Source organism: Zalophus californianus, chromosome 3 (assembly GCF_009762305.2).
Source record: "Zalophus californianus isolate mZalCal1 chromosome 3, mZalCal1.pri.v2, whole genome shotgun sequence".
Lineage (NCBI taxonomy): Eukaryota > Metazoa > Chordata > Mammalia > Carnivora > Otariidae > Zalophus > Zalophus californianus.
The window spans coordinates 137,751,300-137,765,932 of record NC_045597.1 but is presented as its reverse complement, the minus strand read 5'-3'; the positions used below and the strand labels follow the sequence as shown (position 1 = coordinate 137,765,932).

The 14,633-nt window shown below is 43.1% G+C and overlaps 1 protein-coding gene across 2 annotated transcripts in view; it reads left to right on the top strand.

Annotated features, from left to right (window-relative positions):
- Positions 1–14,633, top strand: part of WIPF1 (WAS/WASL interacting protein family member 1) — a 118,407-nt gene that overhangs the window by 596 nt on the left and 103,178 nt on the right. The window lies entirely within an intron of this gene.

Here is a 14,633-nt window from a genome sequence, read left to right as displayed (position 1 = left end):
GCCTCGCCTTCGCTGGGGGAATCGAGCCCATCCCGCAGCTCGGCTTCCCAAACTAGGCTCCCGCCTGCAGACTGCTGCTCGCTCTCTGGTCGGTGTAGATGCGCGCGTTAGAAGTGCGCGTTGACCCTAGAGGCGCTTCCAGTCCCCGTCAGCGCTTTTCCCCCACCCCGGGGCCTTTCCCGAACTTTCCGGGCAGCCTCACTTCAGTCTCATTCCCCCTGCCTTTTTCTACTAACGCATTTTTTCCAAAAAAGAACTGTTGAAGAAAGTTGCAAGCGTAAAAGAAATCAGCTGACCCAGTCAAGGCGACCCACATCTTCAACGGGTGTTTAGTTAGACTTTTCAACTCTTTGAAATTAACAAAGGGTGTGTCTGTGTCAGCCAGGTCTTCTGGTCCTGCGTTATCCCAGAGGAGTAATCGCTCCTGCGCCACGGGCTCCTGGCTTTATCTCATTTCTCCGGGAAGCCTATGAAGTTGTTAGCAGTGACTGGGTGGACTTAGTCCCTTTTTCTGAAAATTACGTGTCACTACTGTCCCCTGGATAGTCACTGGACCCCACCCCCAATCGCTGGCCCTATACAGCCCCAGACTCCAGGCGATGCAGCTGCGGAGCCCCTGGACACAGTCCCGCCCTGGGTGAGTTTTCTTTTGCCAGTTTCCCAAGGCAATTTCAAAACAATACTGTAGCTTCACTTTGAGTCATTGGCCTATTTTTCCTCCTCAAAAATGCCTTTTTTATAATGGATAAAATAATCACAAGGACGTTTTTTGCTTTTTGTTTTAGTTGGTATAAATTACCTTTTGACTTTTTGAGATGAGAGAGCCCCGTACGCCATCAGCATGTTGCGTCTTAACCCCTCCTTAACAGTGCTTCTGCCTTCCGTTCTTGCTGTGTACCTTTACCTGGCTGTCATCCCCATAAGGTTGAGTTTCTCAGGAACCAAACCCCCATTCATCTATCCGTAGGAGCCCATTACCTAGTAAGGAAGTGTGCAGACTAGACTCTGCAGATGTTATTAAACATTTTAGTCCCATCATCTTCTTCTTGGGACCTACCCAACCATGCCATCACTTTGACTCCCTAGGAAGCACATAAACTCTTTAGGGTTTGTGGGGCACCTGGGTGGCTCATTCAGTTCAGTGTCCAACTCTTGATATCGGCTCAGGTCCTGATCTCACCATCCTGAGGTCCTGAGTTCGAGCCCTGTGTGGGGCTCCACACTGGGCATGGAGTCTACTTAAAAAAACAAAACAGTAGTTTTGGGTTTGTGTGATGCAGAGCAAAGGGATTTGTAAGCAAAGTAAGATCAAATTCTGGGACATTTACAATGAGATTACTTCCAACTAGAGAGATTCATATTCCTCCATTTGCTTGTTCACTTCAATTAAGACAAGTCTCTAGTGGGCGCTCAACCACTTGCTTGTGCTGTTAGGCATATCATAGAACTTGAAACTCATTTATCTCATCCAAGAAATGGGGTTGACAACGTTTGCTTTTTGCCCATAACATGATGTGAGGATCAGGTGGGGCGATGGAGTTCAAAACAGCAAAAGCAGCACAGCACAAGGCATCAGAGGGCCACCCAGACACCATGCAAGGTGTAGCATCTGGATAAAAGTGCGATAAAGAGCTGAAGTGGTGAGGGGAGGAGGTAGTGAGTGAAGAGAAGTCGGTTTGTTCTTACCTTTCAGATTGACTGTCTCAGGTGCTCTGGCCAGGGCTGAGTGAGAAGAGTTCATTCTTGAGTCTGTGTCACTGTCTGATATTTCAGGGTGTTGCTAACTCTGGTTGTAATTTTAGGAAAGAGTTTCTGCAGAGTACACCAGGAGAACAAAACTAAAGAAAAGCACCTTTTCTTTGTTGCTATAACCTGGTTTGTTTTTTAAGTATTTCATATTCAGGATTCTATCTCCCAGAGCCATGGTCTTCCTGAAACCTGCCCTCCAACAAGGTCTACTAAATTCCATTATGATTTCCATACAGAGGTCTCTCTGCCACTGTGTCCCAGCAGTCCACCATGAGGCCAAGTGTTGGAAGGGTGGTAGGCATGGCCTTGAGCATAGCCAGGACCCACATCTGTGAGGCAGGTCTCAGTTGGACTCCAGCCAGATACTCGTTTGGCATGGAGGGTCCCTGCTAGGGGTCGCTGCTCTGGCCTGTGCGTGCTGTGTGTGGCAGAGTGGGAGGCATTGCTCAGAAAGAGATGGGAGTTGGGGCGCCTGGGTGGCTCAGTCATTGGGTGGCTGCCTTCGTCTCAGGTCATGATCCCGGGGTCCTGGGATCGAGTCCCATGTCAGGCTTCCTCCTCGGCGGGAAGCCTGCTCTCCCTCTCCCACTCCACCTGCTTGTGTTCCTGCTCTCGCTGTCTCTGTCTCTGTCAAATAAATAAATAAATTCTTTAAAAAAAAGAGAGAGAGAGATGGGAGTTTGCCTCTGAACGCTTACCTTCTGGTAGACAGGTTTCAAACAGTGGAATGCAAAGTAGAATGTGGTAAAGAAGGTAAAAAAGAAACAGATCAAATGCAAGGAATTTAGAGAAGAGTGAAATTACTTCCACCTGGAGGGAGTCAGTCCTTCACTCATTTGTCCATTTAACAAATATTTATGAGGTGTCTACTAAGGGCCAGGCATAGCAGGAGGAGTAGGGCCGTTCACACTGCGTTCCACCTTCACTGCCCCAGTGAGGAACAGTTCCAGTCCCAGCTCCCTGTCACAAATGACTACTTCCTCCCTCAGCCTCATTGTATCACCCAGCCCAATATGTGTCGATTGTTCCTCACCCTGCAGGGATGACTGTCAGGTCAGAATAATTCTGGCCCTTGAATACTTTGGAATAGTTAAAAACTCTGGTCACACCAAAGCCCCCTGAATACCTTCAGTTAGTTGAGTAATGCTGTTCTCTTTCTGTTCACTTTGACTAGTATTGAGGTATGCTGGTCCTTAGCCATGGGTGTGACTAGAAGCTTATAAAAGGCTTGATTCTGTGTGAGGCCCAGAAATCTATTATTTGAGAACACTGCCCCCCCTCACCCCCGTAATACTGATATGCTACTAGGTGCAGTGTCCCCTAAAGGTGAAAGCATGGAATTGGGCAGATCTTGCTTCCCGTCCCATTTCTGTCTTTTGCAAGTTCTTTAACCTCTGTTTCTTGGCCTTTAAAATGAGAGTAAGTGCCTCTTCCTACAGGGTTGTTGTGAGGGTCTGATGAAGTCATGGGTGTGGATTGCTTAGCCCATTATCCGGGACAGTGCTGCTGCTTGGTATTTGTGGGCCATTACGATTACTCTTATCAGTATTAGTATATACCAAACATTGTTGGTATTCGTCTTTTCAAATGGAAATTCAAGAAGAGCCTACATTGAGGAACAGCCTTTTATATACAGTAACATTTGGTAATCCCTTGGTGGTCTGTAGTTGAGTGTTTCACCCCAAACACCACGTGTATTCTCTTACCAGCTGGAGAAGGAGGAATCTCAGAGAGAGGAAGCTCAGTATTTGGGGGCGACCAGCCTGTGATCTGCTTACACAATCAGGCCTACTCTGCTGAGATTATCAGGGCAGATAAAGGGTGGAAAAGCAAAGGCAAGACATGCTATACCTTCCACCATGGCCCTGTGGCACCAGGAAGTGGCACATGACAGTGATGGGGGCCATTACCAATGTGGGGCTGACCAGTAGATTATACTGCCTGCCCAGGCTGGGCTGCTTTGCTCACAGGTATAGCACCTAAGCCAATGGGGTGGGAGTGCCCCTGCTTTTGTGTTTTTCTTTGGCCCAGGATTAGGAAACGTGATTCCTGGGAAGCATGCTCAGCATTACAGTCTTCAAGTCCATCGTAAACACTTGCTGAGAAGTCAAAAATAGGTTTTGCTAATACTCAGTAAAAGAGGAATATAGCTAAAATAGGAGATACAATTACCCACAATTTTCATTAGTTTAGAAGCTTCGGTAAACATAGTTTGTATTGTAAAAACATGTTGCTGTGGTGTTATAGAACATTTTAGCATTACTTACTATGGATATATTTTTTTCTAGTAAGTCTTCTTTCCAGTATAACACATTTTCTGCTTTTTAATTTTCTTTTATCTCTTAGTTATATTAAGGGAATCAAATTCTTCAAAGCTTTCTATGATCTAGCCCAGGCTTTAAAAAAAAAATCTTTCCTTCCTTCGTTCTTCCTTCTTGTCTTCTTTCCACTCTCCCTCCCTCTTTCACTCGCTTTCTTTAATGTTACCACTTACTATGTGTCATTTAATTGAATCAGTAGCTACAAAACCCTGTGAGCTAGGTTCTGCTTAGATATGTGGAACCGGAAGCCGAGAGAAGTTAAGTAACTTGCCCAAGGTCACACAGCTAGTGACAGTGTGTATTCAAACCTGCGCCATTCAGATTCCAAACTCTGCACTTATGACCCTTCATTTCACCTTCATTAATTATATACGACTTTGCATTTGGTGGGCTCCAGCTTAACTATTCTTTTCCATTCCCAGCTGTATGCTTTTGCATTGCCATTTCTTCTCCACGCTGCCCCTTCTTTTCACCTGATGTTGAATCCTATGGATGCCTCACCTTGGCCTCAAATACTTGTTAAGAAGAAAAATGATAGACTTTGCTAATAGTCAATAAAAGGAGACTATCCTAAAATAATGAAGAGACCCAATCACCTACGAATTTCCCTAGTTTAGTAGCTTCGATAAACATGGTTCACATTGTGAAAACAGGCTTCTTAACAAGAACAATGAGCTGATTCCTGCCTCTTCTAGTAAATTCCTGTAGCTGTTTGGGCCTCACCTGTGGCTTGGAATCCACTCTATCTTGTATTGCAGTCACACGTGTGTCTCTCTTCCCCCACTAGATTGTAAACTCTTTCAGGACAATAACTTTAAAAAAAATCATTTTATATTCCCTCAGAAATAGTAGGTTCTTGAATAGTAGGCTTTCAATAATGTTTGTTGAATGGGGTTTATTTCTGCCACTCTGGTTGTAAGATTTGAGATGAGTAAATTTTTCATAAAGGCAAAGTAGATCTTGATGTTTTACTGAAGATTCTGTGGTTTCTGAAGATGCTAAGAAACAAGTTTCATCTTAAGCGTAGTCCTTCACCATGATTGGTATGTATCCTATGATGTTATTTATTATTCATATACATAATTACCTTTAAATGCTGTATACTTTTGTCTTCTAAATTGAATAGTAATAATCCAATAATAAAGGAATGGAATTTTGAATTCTTTTTTTTTTTAAAGATTTTATTTATTTATCTGACAGAGAGAGACACAGCGAGAGAGGGAACACAAGCAGGGAGAGTGGGAGAGGGAGAAGCAGGCTTCCCGAGGAGCAGGGAGCCCGATGCGGGGCTCGATCCCAGGACCCTGGGATCATGACCTGAGCCTAAGGCAGACACTTAACGACTGAACCACCCAGGCACCCCTGGAATTTTGAATTCTTATGGGGAAGGTGGGAATTACTGTAAAACCTAAGAAGTGATATTTGCTGGTCTAATACCTGTATCTGGGTCACTTTGACATCAATGAGGGTTGGGATTCTCCCACTCATGGATTTTCTATCTTTGTCTTTGGACTAAGAGGTGCTACGCAACCTGATAAAGAAGTTTAAGCAAAATTGCAGGATACCAACCTCCCTGTAAACTACCACAGATTTCTTTGTATTTGGGAGATAGTTCTCTCAGATAAGGGGTGTCTGCAAGAGAAAGGAAATGGTGAATAAAAGGGATAATTTAGAGGCAGCTAGTTTCCTGGGAAGTGGAATCCATTACAACTTAAAAGTTTATTTTTATTTATTTTCTATTTTCTTACATAGGCAATACATACTCCATTTAATATATGTATTTGTATAGGTTTACATTATTTAAATATATTTTTTCTTTCATAAGCAATACTTGATTCCTTTAAGTTTATGAAATATGTACACCTTACCTCATTATAACAGCTAAACACAGTTGGTTACATTTCTCCAATTCTCCTTCTTCTACCCCCCACCATCTACTTGCATATTTAAGACTGTGTTGCATGGATATTGTTTGCATTTTGCTTGTTTTACCCTTTTGGTATTTCTTGGACATACTATTACTATAGTCTCTCTTTTTTTTATATTTTTACATAATCTCTACACTCAGGTGGGGCTCAAACTCGCAACCCTGAGATCAAGAATCACACACTCTTCAGACTGAGCCAGCCAAGCACCCCACTACTACTATATTCTTAACAGCTGCATAGTATTCTGCTGTAGCAAGATGTATATATAACATGACTGGTGCATTATTGGTTGTCCACAGTCACCCATTAGAGTTTGTACTGCCAGTTCAATGACCGTCGGCTCACTTGTTGGCTCTTGCTAATGATGCCCAAACAATTAATCCATTGAGTCAAGCCAAACAACCAGTCATTACTGACAGAATAAATATAGTCATTTAGCTGGCATACACAGACCAAATGGGCAGTTGTTTGAATTTCTTGCTTTTCAACCACTTGTGTCTCCCCAGCCCATTTCTGAAACCTTCCATGCATTTTTCTGTAGACATATGCAGGAGATTATGTCTGTTGACTGAAGAATTTAGGCCTGAGAAGGATCAAGAGAGAAATCTGGCCACATCTTAGAGTGATGCAATGTTGAAATGTTGAACATGTTAACCAAGTAATATTTCAGGAAACCCCTCCCCTCCCCCAGCAGAATAGATTTTGAAAGTAGAGAACCTTCAGACCTTAGAGAAGATCTTAAGAAAACATGTACCCTAGCAATTTTTTCTCTGAAAATGTAAACAGTGAGGTCAGTGTCTTAACCACAGTAGTCTTGTGTTAATGGGGATGGATATTTAGATAATGGAGACAGTCAGATCGGCCTGAAATATAAGAGAGTAAACTGGGCTGTTCCTGAACAGCCCCTGTCATAAGCAGCACAAGTGTGTGCTGAGGGAGGGACTTTCAGGAAGGACCCTGGTGATGCATTTGAGAGAGAAAGGGGTGGGGAGGGAGAAGAGAGAAGACTAAGCCCTTTGCTTTCCTAGATCCCAGAAGGCAGGCTGAGGGACACTAAAACAAGATTTCAGATGGTACTGAAATTTCTAATTCAGTTTTTGAGGGCCTAGAAAAAGGCAAAGTAGTTGAAGGCCTTTTAAAACCCTTTAAAAAAATAGTATAGCAATTTACTTTAAGCAGTTCCTATTCTTATGTATTAGAGCCAGAATTTACCATGCATGGGTTAAGAAATAACCCAAAGCATCAGTTTAAAAATCAGGTTTTGGGAGTAAAACTTCACACTGTTCTTTTCCCTAGAGTTTTAGCACTGTTTAAAAAAAAAAAAAAAAGCCACACATTTTATTTGAGATAAATTCAGAAATTAGATTGTGGTTAAAATTAAGGCAAATCTTGAGTGACATTTTATAGGCTGTTGGAGCTAGAACCTCATTAATTAAACATCCCTTCCCCTTAATTTCTCTTTTTTGATGAGGCATTGGGAGAAGTAAAGGGAAAAAATTCTCAATCGGTTAAAGGACTGTGTGATGGTTTTTATGGTATTATTTTAACCATAACATTCCTTTCCGTATGGAAGTTCTGTATGTATCATCTCTACTTTGCTGTGATGAAAGAATGTCTCATAGAGCTAAGACGAACCACCAAACCAAATGTTCAATCTTTGTAATTCAGTCTTTGCTTCTTTGTTTGAAAGAACAAAAATGTGATTCTATCACTTTTTAAAAATTAAATTGTAGTTTTCACTTTGTTCAGATTACGAAAATATTACGTGGTTACTATAAAGAAGACAAAAAAGGAAGAAGTGTGTAAAGAAAACATTAATTTTTCTCTTGCTCTCAAATTCCAACTCCTCAAGGTAATCAATATTCTCAGTTCAGATGCGCTCTTCCTCAACTTTCTCTTTGTTTGTATAACTATATACAAATACAAATGCCCATATTTTTTTCTATTAAAAAGAGAAACATACACATTAGGCCACAAGATTTTTTTTGAGATGCAGTTGACATACAACATTGTGTAAGTGTAAAGCTGTACAATGTGCTGATTTGATACAGTTGTATGTTGTTATATGATTACCACCATAGCTTAACACCTCCAACACAGTTACATTATTATCATTTCTCTTTTATGGTGAGAACATTTAAGACTTCAAGTATATAATTTCAGGTATTATAAGTCCACTATTAACTGTAATCACAATGCTGTGCATTAGATTCCTAGAACTTACTCATCTAATTGCAAATTTGTACCCTTTAACCAACATCTCCCCATTACCCCCACCCCCAGCTCCTGGTAACTACCACTCTACTCTCTGTTTCTACAAGTTTGGCTTTTTTAGATTCCACATATAAGCAAGATCATAATGGCATGTGTCTTTCTCGGTCTTAATTATTTCACTTAGCATAATACCCTCAAGGTCCGTCCATCTTGTCACAAATGGTAGGATGGCCTTCTTTCTCTTGGCTGAATAATAAATACTCCATTGTGTATATATACCACATCACTATCCACTCACCTACCAATGGACCCTTAGCTTGTTTCCATAGCTTGGCAATTGTGAATAATGTTGCAGTGAACATGGGGGTGCAGATATCTTTTCAAGATCCACAGATTTTTTCAACATAACAAAACATCATAGACATTCTCTCCAAATTAAAAAACTCATTTAAAAAAATTAAAAATTAAAAAAAGTAAAAAATAAACTCATTTATATCATGGCTGCTTAATATTCCATAATTTACACGTTCAGTTTGTTTCAAGTTTTGTGCTACAGCAACAGTTTTTCTCTGAACATCCATGTGCATTAATTTGAACATGCTAACCTACAGAAGCTTTTATTTTTGTCTTTCAGAGTCCCCAAAGTGGTATTACTTTCCAAAAGTTGTAATAATTCACAGTTTCACTAACACTATTTGAAAATATCTGTTTCCCCATATCCTTGCCACCATAATTTATTTTACAAGTATAAACTTTCTAATCTCTTTTTCCTGTTTTGTTTCAAATGATTTCATTAGGGAGCACTTGTCACTATCTTTACTTTAAAAAAAAAAAGACACACATTCATTTGAATTATTCATGTCTTGTCTTTTCCTTCATTTTCCAAAGTGCATATAATTTGTCTTCTAGAGCTGGAGGAGAAAAACTTGAGCCTAAGCTCGCTGAACTTAATCGTTCTGTATTGAAATGAAACAAAACACTTGATTTCTCTTTATAATAAAGTAAATATAGACTTCTCAGTCCCAATTTTCTCCTTCTAAAAGTATATTATTTAAGAAATTGTCTCAGGAATAAAAAATTTAAAAACAGTTAAGAACCTTAAAAAAATTGTCTCAGGAGATATAAATGTTTTAATAAAAACAGAAATTTATAAAATACAAAGATGTGAAATTTTAAAGGAACTTTAAGCTTGCACAGCTAACTGGGTTTCCCTCTAGAGTCCAGAAGTCTGAAGACAAAGTTTCTTTGAGAGCGTTAGTTATAAGTTCTACTGGATTACATCAAGAGGAAAAAGTGAATCACAGCAGATAGGAATTTAAACCTGGAGCGTTGTTGAAAGCCCCTTCCCTGTCGCTCCTGCTTGTTTTTCTGGGAGGTGGGACTAGCTTCCACTTCTCCTGTTCTTATAGTTGCTGAGTTCATTATAAAATTATTTGTATATAACTCCAGCAGTACATTGGTTAATCAGAAACATCTGTACAACTGGATTCGTTTATACGAACAGAATAACTAAATCAATCAGCAGAATTTCTTGTATTCGGGTAGGTCGGGCCAACATTGTGTAGTCCAGAATAATAACAGTGCTTTGTAGCTAACCTGACACAGATGGCAAAAAGATTGTGTCTGGGCAGCACAAGTTGGAAGTGAAACTGAAGAAATCCTGTGAGTCCTTAATAGCTGCCTTAATTAAGTTTTACTCTGTTTTTAATGTGTGTGTTTTAAAAGCTCAGATGCTTCAGAAAGGAATGTCCTGTTTAAAAAAAGAACACATCAGAGTCATACCTTCAAAGGATGGAGTCTCCTGAATGAGGCTGAATTGTCCAGATCAGAGTCTCCTGAAAGATAAGTTTGTATGTTCTGCCAAACTGCCACAGCTGCAGCAAGCCAAGGGCCTCATGCTGGGAAAATGCCACGGACCAGAGAGGCGAACGGACATGTCTGACTAGAGGAAGCTAAATTGGGCAGAGGACATGAGTTCCCAAGAGAGACCGATGCTGGAGTCCTGATCTGACATAGCCAGAGTAGTTCCTCGGGGTGGTGTGTCCTTGTGCAGAGCTCTGGAGGCCCACAGGAGTTGAGCAGGTTCACAGAACACAGCCCAGTTCATCTGGCTCTTGAGGTCAGCCTTATTGGAGACTCAGGAGGTCTGATAAGAACAGGGAAATCTCTAGATCCCGAGTTTCCATGTGTGGCCCAGCCCTGAGGGACCCTGAACTCTCCATCACTTAAAAATCCGAGTCGTTCTCAAGGCCAGAAGCCCACTGGCCCCAAAGTGCCAGAATCCTAAGGTGGGTTTGGGTTCCTAGTGCATGGTTGGCCTTCCGTAGGGCTAACCGTGGTAGGCAGCTGCATTAGTTTTTAGCCAGTGAGTGGTGAATAGTGAGGGAGAATAGTCCCCCCGGGGAATTGGCAGCTTTTTTTTCTCTTGCTTTATACCATAGCCTCAGCACTGGGATTTGCAAATGTTCCCATCTTCTTGGGGCCCCCCTGTGCTGATACTGAGAGGCTGGAGTCTTACTGGAGCCTCTCAGTATCAGCATAGGGGCACATGGCCCCTCTGCTCTACCTTCCCTTTCATGCTGCCCCTGCATTTAGATGCCGTCAATCCTCAGAGACAGTGTGGACTCTTGAAAATTAAGTCGCTTTCAGGTTCAGTCCTGGTATCAATCAGCACATTTATTTAATGCCTTTTGCGTTGGATCCTCTACAAAAAGTAGAGTGGAAAAGTGGAGAGAGCAGAAGGGTAGGAGCGCCACACATGTATTCCAGTTCCGGCTTTGCTGCCAGTAGTCATGTGACCTTGACAACAATAAAACACTGTGTGGAAGGAGAGTGGAGAAATCTGCAGGAATGGGGAGCTTGCGGCTAGGAGGGTGTTTGTGATGCCTGGGATGGGGCACATGGTGTCTCCAAATCGGGCCCTGTCTAAATAGTGCAGTTGTTAACATTTTAACCTATCAGTCAGAGATCTGTGACTCTGAAATTTCACCTTGCCTGTTTTTGACTAAGTATTTGATAAATGAGAGAAGTGTATGTCTGTCACATCTCTCATTTAGCTAAAATAGCATACGTGTGTGCACATAGTATATAAAATCACATTCTGCCTCAGCAAACTCAGAGTTCTTTGTCCTTGAATCTCACTGGATGCTTGCTGAAGAAAGAGCATTCACTATTCCCCTGAGGTTTTCTTTGTACTGTTATTTGTGGAGATGGGATTTAGCTGGATGCTGTCCAGGTGTGCCTGGCAGATCTTGTTTTATTTATATTCACTGAAAATCACACTACCTCCCTAGATGCATACGCACATCCATTATATTGACGCTTCTCTATTAGTACACACACGGTCATAACCCTGAAACCACCTGTCCTCGCCATCTACTACACATGAGTGCTTGCACACACACATACACGTGCACATGCATCATTTGCTTACTCTTTTTAAGGAGTACTTCAGCTGTAACCAGGAGCACCAATTCCAGACTTTACTGGGAAAGTCCATTGCTGGAGTTTTCTATGCATCAGCCTTCAGGGATTTTTGGAAGGCAGAGACTGTTGCCTACTAACATGCTTTTTGTGCAGTCTTAGACAAAACACCAGATGAGGGTGTCTATAAGTGTATGCTTTGGAGGGTGTTCTCTGTGATAGTGGTGATTCCTGGGAATGGATAAAAATACCCACATGGGGCTTCACCTCCAGAGTTCTGCCATGATCATTGGTCAGTGGCTGTGACCACTGCTGGTTGAGTTTCTTGTTTGTATTTCTTACTCGAGGTCTGAGGAACAACATGTTGCTATTTTGGCTCAGAGGCAGACCCTCTTGGATGTCTTCCAAGAAACTGTGCACTGCTTTTGCTTCTTGAGATTGGTGCTAACATTACAGGACCTCCAGTTATGCAATGGAGAGATCCTGGGCCAACAGGCTGGTAAATGGTATCCCTGTGGACTTTCTGCTTTACAGGGAGGTTACACAAACTTGTCTACCTGGGAAGCAGAACCCTAGGATTGGTGCCCAAGGGAGCCCAACCACCATTAGATAAGGCTGTGACAAGGAGAAAATGCTTTTGAGTTCCAACCCAGATGCCCAAGAAAGGATGAAGCCCTGGTAGAACTTTCCCCTGGGCTCCCCTTCAGCTCTGGCCCCAGCACCATGGAGGGGGAGAGGAAAAGGGAGGAGGTGTCTGGGGGTGGAGAGAGTGCAGAAGTCAGCAGTGACAGAGGGAAAAGAATCTGGTGGTTCAGAGCTGCAGGGAGAAGCCCCAGCAGGGGGATAGGGAGGCAGGCAGTGAAGGGAGTGAGATCCTTAACCTCCCTACTCCCAGGAAGCCCCTGTGCTCATGAGGTTGCTGTGCAGGGGGCTGGAAGTGCAGGGAACCTTGTCGAGCTGGCCTACACTGTGGTCTGCCCTTAGAAAGAACTCATTAGGAGACAGAAATAAGAGGATGCCCGCTCTTCTAACGCTTACAGAAGTCAAGAATGAATTATTCCTCCAGATTTTCAGTAGTCATTTTTGGACAAATAATAATCCTAATAGCATCTAACATAGATACTGTGTACCAGGTAATGTTCTAAATGCTCCAAATTAACTCCCTGAATCCATAGAATGATCCTATGAGGCAGGCACTATTATCTTCATTTTGTAGATGAGGAATTTGAGGTTAATAAACTTGTCCAAGTTCACATGGTTAACTTGGCAGGGTTGAGATTCAGCCCAAGCTGTGTGGTTTCAGAGTTCACCCTGAACCATGATGCCCCCTACCTCCCTGCCGGCTCCTCAGTGAGGGGCATAAAACTGGAAAGGACCTAAGTGGCCCCAGCTTTTTTCAAGCAGATGACTAGTCACTAGCACAGTGTTCTGTGGAAATAACCCGGGCTTTCTGTTCCTCTGTTTTTCCTGATGCGTCTGGGTTAGGGTCACCAACCGACTGGCAAAGGACAGCCTGAGACAGTGAAGACCAGCCTGCTCTTTGGTGGTGTTTTGGGTCCAGCATGAGCTTTGCTCTGAATCATCCACTTTTAACACCCAACACCCACCACAGACCTCATTCTAAGTGACCCTTTAAGGTTTTAGTGTCTCTGATGAGGAAGAAAATCTTCCTAGAGGGTCACAAGTGCTGCCTGAGACTGGTGTCATTGATTGGTGTCACATGATATTCTCAAGAGTAAATGAATAACATAAGTTATATTTAGCAGGTGGGTAAGGAGTGTAATACTCAACTATAAAACATAGAACCTCTTGTAGAATCTTAGAATGACGGAGCTGGGAAGCAGAGTGAAGAGGAAGATTCTTTTGCCCATCCTCCCGTTTGACAGGTGAAGAAACAGAACCCCAGAGAAGTTAAGTGACTTTCCCAAGGCCAATCTAGCTGGTAGCAGAGCTGACACAAGAACCCAGCCTGGCTGAGCTCCAGTCCAGCTCTCTTCCCTGCCCAAGATTGCATAAAATAGTCCATAAATGATTTTCTTATTAAACTGCGGGTGAAGCATAGAATGGTCTGTTTCTTTACTGAGGCCAGCATTGCCCTAAAGATGTGAGGAGCTCAGCTGGAAACCTCCCTCGGGTACAGACCGTGGTAAGCCCATGTGAGGAAAAGGCAAGGCAGTGGTCAGATGCAGCTACTCCTGTGGAGTTGGCAGGGCCAAGCCTCTGCCTTCTAGACAGTCCTGGCCAGAGAGCAGTGAGCTGTCCCCGGCACCCTTGCTCTAAGTCTGTTGTTTTGAAGGTGAAGAAATTAAGCTGGCTCAGTTTATAGCCAAGTTCAGTGAGGGGGAAGTGGTCACTTCTCTACCATAAAGAAAACTGTATCTCAAAACCCTGCTCCTGACAGTAACTGCCAGGCAGCCAGCCCTTGGTCAACCCTGCAGGCTGCAGAGTTCTTGCTAGATTGCCGGGATGGAGAATTTTAAGCCCTTCCTGGTAGAGGCTTCAGCAGCCTGTGGAGGCCTCCCTGGGGACCTCTGCATCACCAGCAACCTGGCAGGACTGCTGGCGTCTGGGGTCAGAACCACCGGAGCCCAACAGACGTTTTTGCTGACAAGGACAGCTACAGGTCACGTTTGTACCTGCAGAACCATGGCCTGGGAATTTCTGCAGGCAAGAATGGAGAGGAAGTCGGTTCTGCATCAAGAAGAGACAGAAATCTAAGACTGGGAGGGCATCCAGAGCTATGTTCCCCGCTTCTGGGCTCTACTGCCTCAAAATGGGCCTGGGGGGGACTGTAAGATAACTTTGTCTGGGGCTGATTTCAGCCCTGGTCTTGTGCGATGCCACCCCAGCAAGAGCACTTGGCGGGGGGTGGGGGGGGATTAAAACTAAGGGCGGAAAAGAAGCTTTGAGGAGCATTCACTATAACCCCTGCAGAGACCTTGACCAGTAGTCCCCCAAAGCACCCTCTTGGTGGACTGCCAACGGGCGAGGGGTGATT